Source organism: Atractosteus spatula, unplaced genomic scaffold (assembly GCF_055471065.1).
Source record: "Atractosteus spatula isolate fAtrSpa1 unplaced genomic scaffold, fAtrSpa1.hap1 Scaffold_57, whole genome shotgun sequence".
Lineage (NCBI taxonomy): Eukaryota > Metazoa > Chordata > Actinopteri > Semionotiformes > Lepisosteidae > Atractosteus > Atractosteus spatula.
Window position 1 is genome coordinate 41,343 of NW_028296887.1, and position 12,593 is coordinate 53,935.

Consider the following 12,593-nt stretch of genomic DNA (forward strand, 5'->3'; position numbering starts at 1 on the left):
GCAGAATCAAGAATGCTTTCTGACTACAGTGACACTGAACGGGACGCTCGCTCAAACTTTACAAATAAAAGCCGAGCAGCAGGACGCAGTCATGCTAGAGAAATAGAAGAACAGGGGACGGCTGACATTACATGTTACAGGTGCGGACTAACAATGCACAAAGCAGATAAATGCGGAGCGTGAACAGCAAAATGTCTACACTGTAAGAAAACAGGACATTATGCACATGTCTGCAGAACATCACGTCCGAGTTTAAGGACAAGTATCCCTTTTATTGTTGTTGCTGCCTCCAGGCGATGTAAACCATATTCAGAAAAAACTAATTTGAACAACATTATTCCCTTGTTTCCTTGAAGGCGCGGTGGCCAAGTGGTAAGGCGTCGGTCTCGTAAACCGACGATCGTGGGTTCAAACCCCACCTGTGCCTGTTTCATCTGTCACTGCTTTCCTTTAGTTTCAAAGTCTTAAAAAAACTCGCAATGTAGGGGTCTCAATAGTAAGAGAACATAACTGTCGCCAGTGATTGGTATTCTTGCATATCCTACATTGTTTTTTAGTCGACAAAGCTTGTCTCTCTTCACACCCATCTTCCGAATGATCACCTCAGCATTGGGAAGGAACGTGCGCTTGGTACAGCCCCTCACTTCATGGTCTGATCACAAACACATCGGGTGAGCTTTCAGTCCAGGTTGGAAGTAACGTTCGAAAGCACAAAAATTCTGACTTAGATACGAGAAGACCGTGTTTTTTTAAACGATAAAATAATATACTGCCTGCAAGACTATGTCAAGTTCAAGTTTATTGTCATTATACTCATACACAGGTATATGGTATAACGAAATGCTATTTAGCTAGCTCTCGGACATAAGTAGTACAAAGAAAAAAACACAACAATACAATTGTATAACAAAAGAAAGACAGAGACAACAGCCGATGTGCAAAAAACAACAACAGGCAGTGTGCATAACAACAAAAAGGTAACAGGTGATGTGCAAAAACATGCATCAAAAGAATGAAATAAAGGGATAGAAATAATGGGGAGTGAGCTTTTGACATGTATGGTAGAGGTAGATTCAATGTGTGTTTGGGTTTTTGGTAAGAAAGAAGGCACTGTGAGGTTCAGATCATAGGTGAGAGGTGAGGTGAGAGTGAGAGAGGCTGGGAGTTTAATAGTTTGATAGTGCGGGGGTAAAAACTGTTTCTGAGTCTGGTACTCCGGACCCGAATGCTCCGGTACCGTTTTCCATGTCATGCTAAACGCCACAAATTGTGTTCGTCCAGTCGTATCAATCGTCCTAAAGTTACAGAAAATCGGATGCAACTGGTACAGTCAGCACCCATTTCTTCAAGATAGTGGAGCGGTTTAAAACAGCAAATTTACGGTTTTGTGTCTTTTAATCTTTGTGTTCCGCTCTCCAAATAGAGGCACGGGTTCAAATCCCACTCCCGACATTCAGGCGTTTTACCTTGTCTTTTTTACCTGCCTTTACAGTATTTCAGTCTTGTTGTGCTCGCTGACAATCACAGTACAAGGAAAACGGAGAAACCGCTTTGGAAAAACATAACAGACAGAAAAAAGCTTCGTAAGCACGTGAATGTGATTAGCAGCAGTAAGGTATGCATTCAAATGTTTAAGGCAGATTTATAAAAGCAGCAGAAGAAAGGTGCAGCACAATGCAATTTGTGAGAGTTCGCTGTTTTTTATGCTGCTTGGATTTCTTTCAAGCCTATGAAGTGACCCCCGTTTTATTTTCATTTTCAAACTTCAGAACCGAATAACAAAAAGATTTCATGTGTGACAGCATTCCGTTGCAAATACCGTTTCCACGATGTATTCAGCGACGGGAATGAATTATTTTATTTAGTGCTGGCTCAAATGCGAGGAATTTCAGAAAAACCTGGAAAAGCAACGCTTGCAGTAAATGACAAATTTAAAGCGTGTAGTCAGCATGAACAGAACAACGCAATGCTCTGTAAAAACGATCTGAAGCCGCAATTGCTCTTTTATCTCGGGCAGTTCATTCCGATACGATGTTTCCGCAGTATAAATGAAATGCCGAACTCCAAACATGTTGTTGCCATTATTGTTACTCCTGCTGCTGTAGTTTTAAGCTTTAATCAGTGGGTATGTAATGTTGTAAAGGGGCTGGACTACTTTGTTCAGTCCAAATTCCATTATGTGAATTTATGCTTTTTTAATATAAGCATTAACAATACAATGCGTGCTCAAAAACCGTTACTTATTAGCTTAAGAAGCGGCAGTGTTTTGACAAAGTGTGGTATTCGAACAGAAAATGCTGAAGTGTTTAATACTTGCTTGTGAGCAGATCTCCCTCGATTTAGACAAACCCTTGTTCGGCCGATGATTTCAGATCAAAATCTGAATCAAGTGGAAAGAAAGCTGAATTACGCTGGGTACTGGGTATCACTGTTACGCCATCAGGTCATGCTAGGAGGATTGGCGGGATCAAATTGACACAGAGGGACCCAATGTGGGGGCTGAACCCACAGTTCTGAGATTAAGAGATTCTTGCTCTATGGACTGCGCCTATATAACTCTGGTGCTACAGCAGTAATGTTTCTGGGTGTGGATGAACATGACATAATAGACTGACAGCAGGAACACGTGACAGTATCGCTATATTTGGCTGCAGTATATTGTGTTGAGAGCAGCAATAACTTTCCTGCAGAGATGGGAGTGCCTTTAATACAACTCTTTCAATCAGACAGAGTAATAGGAACCGACCTCAAGTTTCGGCTGTGGATCCATCTGCACATGGGGGAAGAGACAGTAAAATAGCGACGAAGAAACAGAAAGAATTGTGCTCACTGCAAAATAGGAAAGAAAGAGGTGTTAGGACACGTAAAACAGCTTGGCGATAATTTGCAGCGACAGTTTTATGTTATTTAGTACACAGATTTCTCTTCATGTTCCTTAAGATGTGTAATTTGTATGTTGGTTGTATGAGAACAGTTTATTCTAAAGTCCTGTCAATTAACAGTGGAGAGCTACCTGGTGCACGTCTTCAAGAAGACTCTTTTCAAGGTGATTACAAGTTTCTCGAACAAATCTGCGTCATATTTTTAAAATAGTTTAGCTAATGAGCAACGAGACTATAAATGAATTCTCCCACCCTCCATTCGAAGATAAAACTCCATGTGCGAGTCGAAGTTTCCTTGAAGCTACAGATGTTCGTCATTATTGGATATCCCCGGTGATATTGACTAAGGAGCTCAATTCTTACGTGCTGTAGTTCAACGTGCGCAAAACACTCATATCCCCTGCAAATATCGGCAAAGTCAGTGATATTCTCAACAATTTGTGCCATTGCAATTCGTGCAATTCGTGCCATACTTTTTCGCAATGTATTCTGACAAGCCAAGATCAGAGGGTCATATTTGAAAATTGGTGCATTAAAATGTCTTGTACTTCAGGATTTTGAAAGTCTATTACATTGTCTCTCACACCTCGGTGTCAGAATTGTGAGACGTTTTTATAATCAGGGGGGAGGGCCGTAGCAATAAGCAGAAAGCACAATCACCTTTTTCCCAGTGCAAGTCCATGTTATGGTGAGTTTTTAAAATTGGTTTGCGATTTTTTAAAATATATTCCATACAAAAATATAATTTGGACAGTCGCTATTTATTTGGATATTCCCTTTCACTGAGGATGTCTACAGTATTCCAGCCGAATTAGTACTGATCAAAGAGAGCCATCTACAGGCGAAAGGCGACATAACATCACAGCAGCAGCATTTAAGGCGGAACGAAAAACGCGAATAAGAAGCCATCTTCAGCCTTGTAGCAGACCCTGGGAGGCACGCTCAAAATATTCATCTTTCCCAGTACTTCAGAGTCATATTTAGAGCGCTTTACTGCAATTTTATGTGATTGATAGGAGATGTGAAGCCATCGAGCCTGTACTGCCATTTCTCATGCTTTCTCTCAGTGTCGGAGCTGCAATTGCGTGTAAAGGAGGCGACTTGAAAATGAAACGTGTAATCACCTTACAGAGGGTCTTCACGACGGAGTGCGTCAGCTAGTTCTCCATTATTGTCAATTTACTGGACTTCTGAAGAAACCTAGCTACAACGAAAATACAAACTGCACAGTTTAAGGCACATGAAGAGAAATCAGTGTGCTGATTGACTCAAAAAATGTCGCTACAAATAATCTGCCAGGCTTATTTACTTGTTCGACCACCTCCCTCCGTCCCCCTTTGCTGTTAGCACAATTCTTTCAGTTTCTTTTCTTGTATTTTCCTTGCTTTTTTAGTGTTCCCCATGTGGAGATGGATCCACAACCGAAACTGTTTTCACCCTGTGTTTCTGCAGCGTCAGTCTGTATAAGGATCAGAACTTGCCCAGCTCCAGTGGCGCAATCGGTCAGCGCGCGGTACTTATACAGCAGTGCATAGCGGAGTTATGCCGGGGTTGTGAGTTCAAGCCTCACCTAGAGCAGTGTTTTCAGCTACTGAAAGCAACTGTCGAGTTTAGATACTCTTAGGTATTTGATGGAGATAAACTAACATCAAATGAACAAGTAAAGGTTTATTTTGAGTCACAATCAAAGAAGGCTCCACAGCTGAAACATTATGTTTCCTTCTCTTTTCAGCATGGAATAAACCTTGACTTTTCCTTTGAAGCCCATGCATGCTGACGCAGCTCCCTACTAAAATTACCATCAGCTGTGTACCTCCAACTGACCTGTACACAAATATATGAGAGAGGTCTACTGTGATGAGAGGAGCACTGAAGACTTGAAAAAGCTCTCGCATTAGATTCTGTGTTTTTGTTGTTCCCCAGATTTGTTTTTAATGTTCTTTTTCTTTTGAAGGTGTTGCGTTTGTTTTTTTTTCATAGTTGTTAGACTACTACAGGGATTTACCTAGGTTCCTGAAAGATTCTCGTTTTGTGTTTGTTGTGTTTTCGGGTTACAACATTTTTTTTTCTATTGATAGGACCCCACACATTACTATGGGAGTAGTTAACTTTAGTTCTTACATTGTACCTGAAATTACCACATAAACAACTACTCTGTTTCCATTTTTTTAAAAGGCACAAGTGAAGTTTGTTTTTCCTTGCTGCTGATTGGTAGCTACAATGGGTCAATTGCAATAAACTTATATACAATAAACTCCGCTGAAATTTGTCAGCAGCTCTGTACTAAACCTGTTCTCGATTGCAACAAACCTAAAATAACAGCTGCTGCCCATTAGATGTTACTGCATTAGGAGTCTAGCTTAAGCCACCTCTTCATAGGTTTTAAGCAACTCGGTAGCGGACTAAGCAGAACAATTGATCACATTAGAACTGTCTTGAATGTAATGGAAATAATGTACTCATTAATTAACAAGCTTATGCACCACTTGCTTGAAAATTATTATTATATTTAACTAAAATTGCTTTCCAGACACCACAAATATTCACAATGAATGTTATCATAACACATTTTTAGTAATACAAGTGTTATTTATTAATAATTAGGTTCCATGTATATCTTTATTAATAGCTGTATTACAAGTAATGCATATACAGTCTTTATTACAGTTAGTTTTCAGTTATCCTGGGTAGGGAAGAGAATGGAAATTAAGGAAATAAAAATTTAAAGGGCTTAAGTCTTCAATGTGTTCTGTCATAGCTGTGTGTTGTCACATCTGTCATATCTGGGTGTTAATTTAGTATATTTGATGTATTATTTATTGTGATTTGACACTACACTTGTATTTGACACTACACTTCTCAGGAGAAAGCAGTACAATTTTTTTTTATTTGAGGGTACAGAAATTGTATTGTATGGCCAGATGTAAGGTTACGTTAAGAAACCCTTATTGTTACCTTTTGCAACGTTATTTATTTAAGACGGTTCTTCAGAATAGTGTCCCTTACGTATCTGTGACTGTGGTCCAACAGTAACGGTGGTGAAATAGCTGGAATGTGTGGGAAGAAGATGGAGATGGAACAGGAGGTTTATTCAGTCAATAGAAAGGTTGTGTAGGACTGAACACACTGCGGTTATGGTACTGGGTTTAAGAGCATTACGATCCTACAGTCTCCTGATCCGTAATCAGATGCGTTATCCAATGCACCACTGGCCCTTGTACCGCATTCCTCAAGTGCACCACTGTGAGCTTGAGCCGCTACAATAATACATCGCCCCAGTCCAAATTTTCTCAATTAGGTGCAGGTTTTCTATGTGTATTTAGTTAATAAGTCTTTCATTTTGTCTGTTTTAAAAATTACATCTCTTTAAAACGCTGAAATTCACTGTAGCGGCGAGGCTTAATAATAAGGCAGAATTAAGTGTTTCTGAGCTTCCCAAATGAGGCCCCATTTCTCTGTTCAACTCTGTGGTGCAGCCACAGAGAGACCATTAGTGCAGGGTGATTTAAGGTCCTAGGACAGCTCCCAAAGGGGGATGCACTTAGCTAAGCCTGGCTGTCATGATCAATGGTCATCCATTGGCGCCTATCTGTCTAGGGAGTGCCAGATGGACATCTGGACTGCATTCCTAGGTGTCAGGAGTAAATGACTCATATCTCACCTTGATCAACCAATCAGGGACTGGTAGGGCTGAGTAACCCACGTGGAACTCTGATGCCCATGGAACTTTCAGCCAATCAACGAGCTGAAGTTCCTCCAGGTAAAAACGAGATTCAGTAAGATTCAGAAGGGATTCTGGAGAGGATTCTGTGGACTATTCTAAAGGGAATTCAAAGGAGAATTCCAGGGCAGGACAGCCCAGGAGCAGAAGGCTCCCAAGGGCAGGACATTCTCGCAGCGCGCCTCCTGACCATCCTGAGACTCAGCCCAGACAACCACGGAACGGCCAGTGTGTCCGAGTGCCAGAACTCTCCTTTGTTCTAAGAGTCTAGAGCGGAGGTTGCCAGAGAATAACCAGAGGATCCACCCGAGGTTAGCGCCAGCAGCAGGCCTCGTGAACAGGTCGGAACTGTGGACAGCTGAATCACTATTCAGAACTAGCTCTTCATCAGGACCGAACCGGTCCTCTTCCTGACTTGCTGGGACCCACAGTCATCTTTTCTCCTGTGCGCAAACTTTGCTAGTTAAAGCCAACACTAACTAGCCGGTCAGTGAGCATCAGCAGCGCACCGTCGCAAGCCGCGCAGCACAGCATGGCACACAGCCAGAGAGTGCGGATTGGACAGTAACAGCCTGCAACTGTTTCTTTGAGCCTGCAGGAGATATGAATCCCCAAAGAAATTGGATGAGTATTCAACTTCAATGCATTACAGCTCGAGAATTCAATTGTTATCCAAACCAGTTGATATCAATTTAATTCCTAAGAGTTATGTACTTGTTTTGAGTATCTAATGTAGAAGTTATAACCAAGTTCATTTACGAAACGGTCTAAATGAATGATATACTGATCGTATGTCCTCTTGATGTGTAACTCTTCGTAACTAAATGAATATATATCTTTTGTATTCTGATAACCCTCTCGATAAGATCTGTTAGGTTATGCATATTCTATGTATTAATAAATGTATCCTCGTGTATTAGTACCTGTGTGTGTGCGTTGTTTGAGTTATGTCGCATGGTTGGGTTCTAAAGCCATCAAAAGAATCAACTTTGTGATTTACTGCTACAATTAATAATTGTCTCAGTAAATGCCCAAACCCTACAGAACTGGTGCCTTCAGAGAGCCACAACGTTACATATTTGGCGTCCCTGAGCCGGTTTTCTCTTACATCACACATGAGGGAATTCAAACGAAAGAAATCACAGAAAAGATATCGCGCTTAAAAAGAAATCCAGAGTGGAGACGCTGGTGATAGAAAACAGAGCTTCATACGATGCATGAGATGCTTTACCTCTGAACTAAACTCGGCTCTTTAATCGTGTTAGGAAGAGTGAATAGTCAACAGTGTACATTTTAAAAATCAAAGCAAGACAATGAGACACGAAGAGAATTCGGAACACAAACCTCTCCTTCATCGTTTAATGAGCTTTTGATGAACGTCTAAATAAAAGACAAATTCACTATTTTCACTTTGTGATTAAAAAAACATTTTTATCACACGTTAAGCATTCCTGATGGTGTCGAATGGTTCTCTTTTCTACCCTCATCATTTGAGAATCCCCAGCTAAAATATCTTTTTAAACTACAACAAAATTGCAATATTTTGAATACTATTTAAGTTTACATAGTCACATTCCAGGTGATATTGACTTAGGCGCTCAACTATTAACTTCTTGGAGTTTGACTTGTGCCAAAAGTTTGAAATCTCTGCAACTATCAGGATGCTTAAGGACATCCAAAGAAACCCCATCACATTTAGGGGAGACGGTATTGAGGTCAGATTAATTTGAAATGCGTCTGTGGGGACTTTTGATTTACCAACGTTATGTTTTACTGAAGGATACGATGACTGATTGTGCCATAGAAACTAACGCACGTCACCTTTTTTCTACATTCACAGGTTTTTGGCTAAAGACAAAAAAATCGTTTCATTTCTTGGCCAGCTGGCAGTAATTCCTCTGCACCGACAAGAAAGATGACTATTTTATCTTTTGCAATTTGTATGGATTTTTTAAAAAAAAGTTGTTCCAAAAATTAAATGAACACTTCCATTAAATTTAATGTAGAAGCATGTTGCCGTCCATAATGATAAACTGTGCAGCAAGACAGGAAGAATGGCACCACTAGGATTCAACCCAGGATCATCTGTTTACAAGGCAGGCGCTTTAACCACCTAAGCCACAGCACTCACTCATCCTAGTGTTAATCCCACATCAGCAGGGTCAGCTTGTCTGCACACCCGTCTCCATTTGGTGGTTTGAACCAAATCTTTGAGCTGACGTTGCCATTAAATGCGACCGAGAATACTCCAACGGGCGTGCCGCTACACCTGCCGTTGGAGAACTAAGCCACTGCACTGGCATCATATATATCCCTTTTACAGCCACTTGGACACATCTCAATTGCTCTGAGACACCTGCATTCAGTGTGCGCTGAGCCTGCTCGCTGAGCAAGTGACGAGAAATGGCTTATGTCCAAGGAGCTCAATATGCTTTTTATGTTCAACGGGGTGTCCAATAAGCCTGCACTGACACGCAGCACTTGCTCTGTGGTTTGACATCTCCCAAGGTAAATGTTGAAATTGTAGGTGGAAGAGGAAAATTACCCTCGTGTACGTGGAAGCAGGTGTGCCTGCATTAATACAGCTCCATCGAGCGGAAAAAGTAACACAAGAACTGCCTTAAATTAAACAGCAAGTTTCTGCGGCTGAAAACAGAAACTATTCCCTGTGATAAGTGAACTCACAACCTCAGCATAACTCCACTATAAAAGCACCACAACCTGACCAATTGCGCTACTGGAGCAGCACAGCACAGTAGCACATTTTCCTCAGTGCACTCAAACAGTGCTTCTTCCCTAGCCTACCAGCTTCAAGACTTTTTTAAATTGATCAAAGATTCATTGGAAAAGGTTTGTCGATGGGTCAGGTGGGAATCACACCCAGATTAACTGCTTGCAAGGCAGCTATGTTCATCATTATACCCAGGACTGGCGCCAGGGGAATGATCTGTAGGGAGGGGGGGGTCTGAAATCCTGAGGGGGGCAGTGATATTTCGGTTTAAACGGAGCCATTGCAACCATCCAAGTGAATTCTCGCAAGCATGCCACTGATTAGTATTTCATGTTAGAAGATAACGACAAGCAATCTGGTATTTAGTGATGGAGAACAGTTCCACGTTCATCAGAACTCACGTGATTATTTTTTCCTGGAGCATCAACCATATGTGTTCATTTTTGCAACAACATCAACGGTAACGAGGTTCTGAATCATTAAGAAATCATTGTAAAACCAACAGAAAGTACAAACTTCTATAACTACAGTCCTAGTTATATAACGATTGTAAGTATGAGGATAAACTACTGCAAGGCATTGGTCCACCTGAGCAAATAAGGTCATAATAATGTTGACACCCAAAAACATAGACACTATGTAACGTGCTGTTCCTGGATGGATAGCCCTCCTGCACATCAAACAGTCTGATGTAGTAACTGTGAATTCGGGGTTAGTGTAGTTATCTGACCATTGACAAAGTACAACTATTTTTTACGGCTCAAGTTAAGTAAGTGAAAGTGTTCAAAAACTTTTTATCCAAACCTTTTATCCAAAACTGAGGGGGGTGGGACTGTTCAGCTGAGGGGGCGATTTTGGCATGCCAGTAACATTTTCACAAAACATCCAAGAGTTACGAAAACACTTACTTTGTGTATAAAGTACATTGTGTACACACTGTAAGTTCAGAACGCGAGAAATACTGCTCAATATGGGATCCTGTCCAGGAATATCAGGGCTGTAAGGGGGTCAGATCTATAGATGTAGTAAACACATTAGTGGAGACAGTGTGTCTGCTCTCTGTGTGAGAGCCGGACAGGAAGAATAATCTGTGGTCTGGGAAGAAGAAACCCTCGTTGGAAGAGCGGCGCTTCTCACAGGAGAGAATGAAAAAAAAAATCTTTTTCAGGGACGCTGATTTTTCTCCTTGCGGGAATTAAAAGCCCTTATGGGGAGTGACCTCGTGGTGCAACAGTAGTGCATCTGATACCACATCAAAAGGTTGTGTGCTCAAATCATGTCGAGATCGGCTGATGTATGTTCAGGTTCAGCTGGTGCCGAACCTGGAAATTAGACCATGCAGTTTGATTTTATCTGTACACCACATAGATAATCTAAATGAAATAACAGAGCAGTACAGGACACGCATTCAGGAAATTACACAGCAAGTCATTTTGAACAAGACAAGAGAAAAGGCACACTGCACATCCGTGAAACATCACATCCGACTTTAGAGACAGTTACATCACAGAATGGAAGTTTCAGGCCCCTTTTTCATTACAGGTTCAAACTAACCTGAAAGTTACAGAGTTTTAGGTCACTTTTGTATTAAAAAGTGTCTGAAGCCTGTAAATATAATTTGCCCTTTTTTAAATTGTGGATGAAATCCACTCCCATGTACCAAGACCTTACAGTATATTCATGTTAATTAAAATGACTAACGCTATTGGACATTAGCTGGTGCTTTTTGTAACGATTTGCTATTTCATGCTGGAAAGAAGGAAACCCGACCAACGTTTGCTTTCAGGTGTGGTTCATTCACATAATGGACATCTATTTCTGAGTAGTCTGATTTAAAATCACACGAACCCGGTAGAAGTCGAACCTACAATCTCATGATGCAAAAGCAGACGCGTTATCCATTAAACCACTGGCCAATCATGTAACTGAATGGCACCATGGTGAGTTCAGCACTGCAACTAGTAATACACCATCCCATCTAAAATTTCTAAGTGAGAAACGTGTTTTCTACATTTTCATCAGTTTTAAAATACCATCTCTTTAATACAGACAAAGGGTTTGTGTGTCACTTTGAAATTCTGATTGATTTAGAATTCAAAGAAAAAGATGTTTTCTTCAACAACGCAGTGAAATTATGACATCTTCACTCTACTTCTCTCTTGTAGTAAAGCAGACCTTGCAGTGTGAGCATTTGCTACAGTAAATTAGGTCATGTATCATGTTAAATCACTTCTTCAAAACCAAACATTTCCTGGTGCACATTTTCTCCATGAAAAAAATACATTTTTCTCTTACATGCTTTCTCGTTTTTTTTCCATCAGAGTACAGAAAGAAGAAAAAAGGGAAAAGCAGTGTCGCAAAAGAACTCCGTCACCCTTGGGAGATGTCAAGCTCATCGGATATGAAAAGTGCCCAATAAAAGCAATTTCTCTTCATTTATCTTAGCTTCAGGGCTGCTATTATGTGTGAGGAGGCAACTATCTCAGCCAGCAGACTCAGCGCTTACTGAATACAGGTATGTTTTGAGTGTCATGCTGATCGTCTTATAAATGCAAAGGAAACTTTTAAAGCTGATAAAGTAATTTGCATGTGGCTACAACATCCCTGGAAGAGAGATTTTATCAGTTGCACATAATCAGTATTTTTTACTTTTTGTGCAGCACTGGAAATATATTTTTTACGTTTTCTTAAGAAGATCTCATGAAGTATTGCCAGGACCTACCTTCAGCACTCAATAGCGATATTAATGGAGTAGAAATGTAAGATAAATTGATGATCTGAGCTAAAATAGTCCTTACGCGCCTCCTGTAACAGTGTTCGTATTCATAGCAAGTAATATTCTTTTTCAACCCCAAATGTTGCTAATGCATTAAGCTTTGTGCGACCATTAGAGGTTTCGGTAGCTTCTGGAGAGCGCACTTTTCCAAACTGAAACCTATTAGAACATTATTTAAGGTACACCATGTCCCGGAATCGTTCATCGGGACTAGGATTAATATCAATGGAAAGTACTTCAAGATTTAACTGAAATATTAAAAGAGTAGGAAAGCATTTAAAATAGAAAAAATCAGTTCAGATGATATTTAATTTTTGAGAAATGGGCACATTCTGTACATCAGCTCAGTGAGCAGTGCGAGGTGCTCTCCTGGAGATGATGTTATATTAGTTAAAATCATGTGATAGTTGAAAAAGCTTAATACTTAGTGAAACAGCCAGCACATATGGTTGCGTTTGTGATTATGTTACTTCTCTACTATAG

At 40.5% G+C, this 12,593-nt stretch overlaps 2 non-coding genes across 2 annotated transcripts; both read left to right on the plus strand.

The window, feature by feature from the left end:
* The first annotated feature begins 355 nt into the window (after positions 1-355).
* On the plus strand, positions 356-427 carry trnat-cgu (transfer RNA threonine (anticodon CGU)). The gene has a single exon. It is a non-coding gene; the product is annotated as a tRNA-Thr (tRNA).
* Positions 428-4,366: 3,939 nt separating this feature from the next.
* On the plus strand, positions 4,367-4,460 carry trnai-uau (transfer RNA isoleucine (anticodon UAU)). The gene is made up of 2 exons: positions 4,367-4,404; positions 4,425-4,460. It is a non-coding gene; the product is annotated as a tRNA-Ile (tRNA).
* Positions 4,461-12,593: the final 8,133 nt, after the last annotated feature.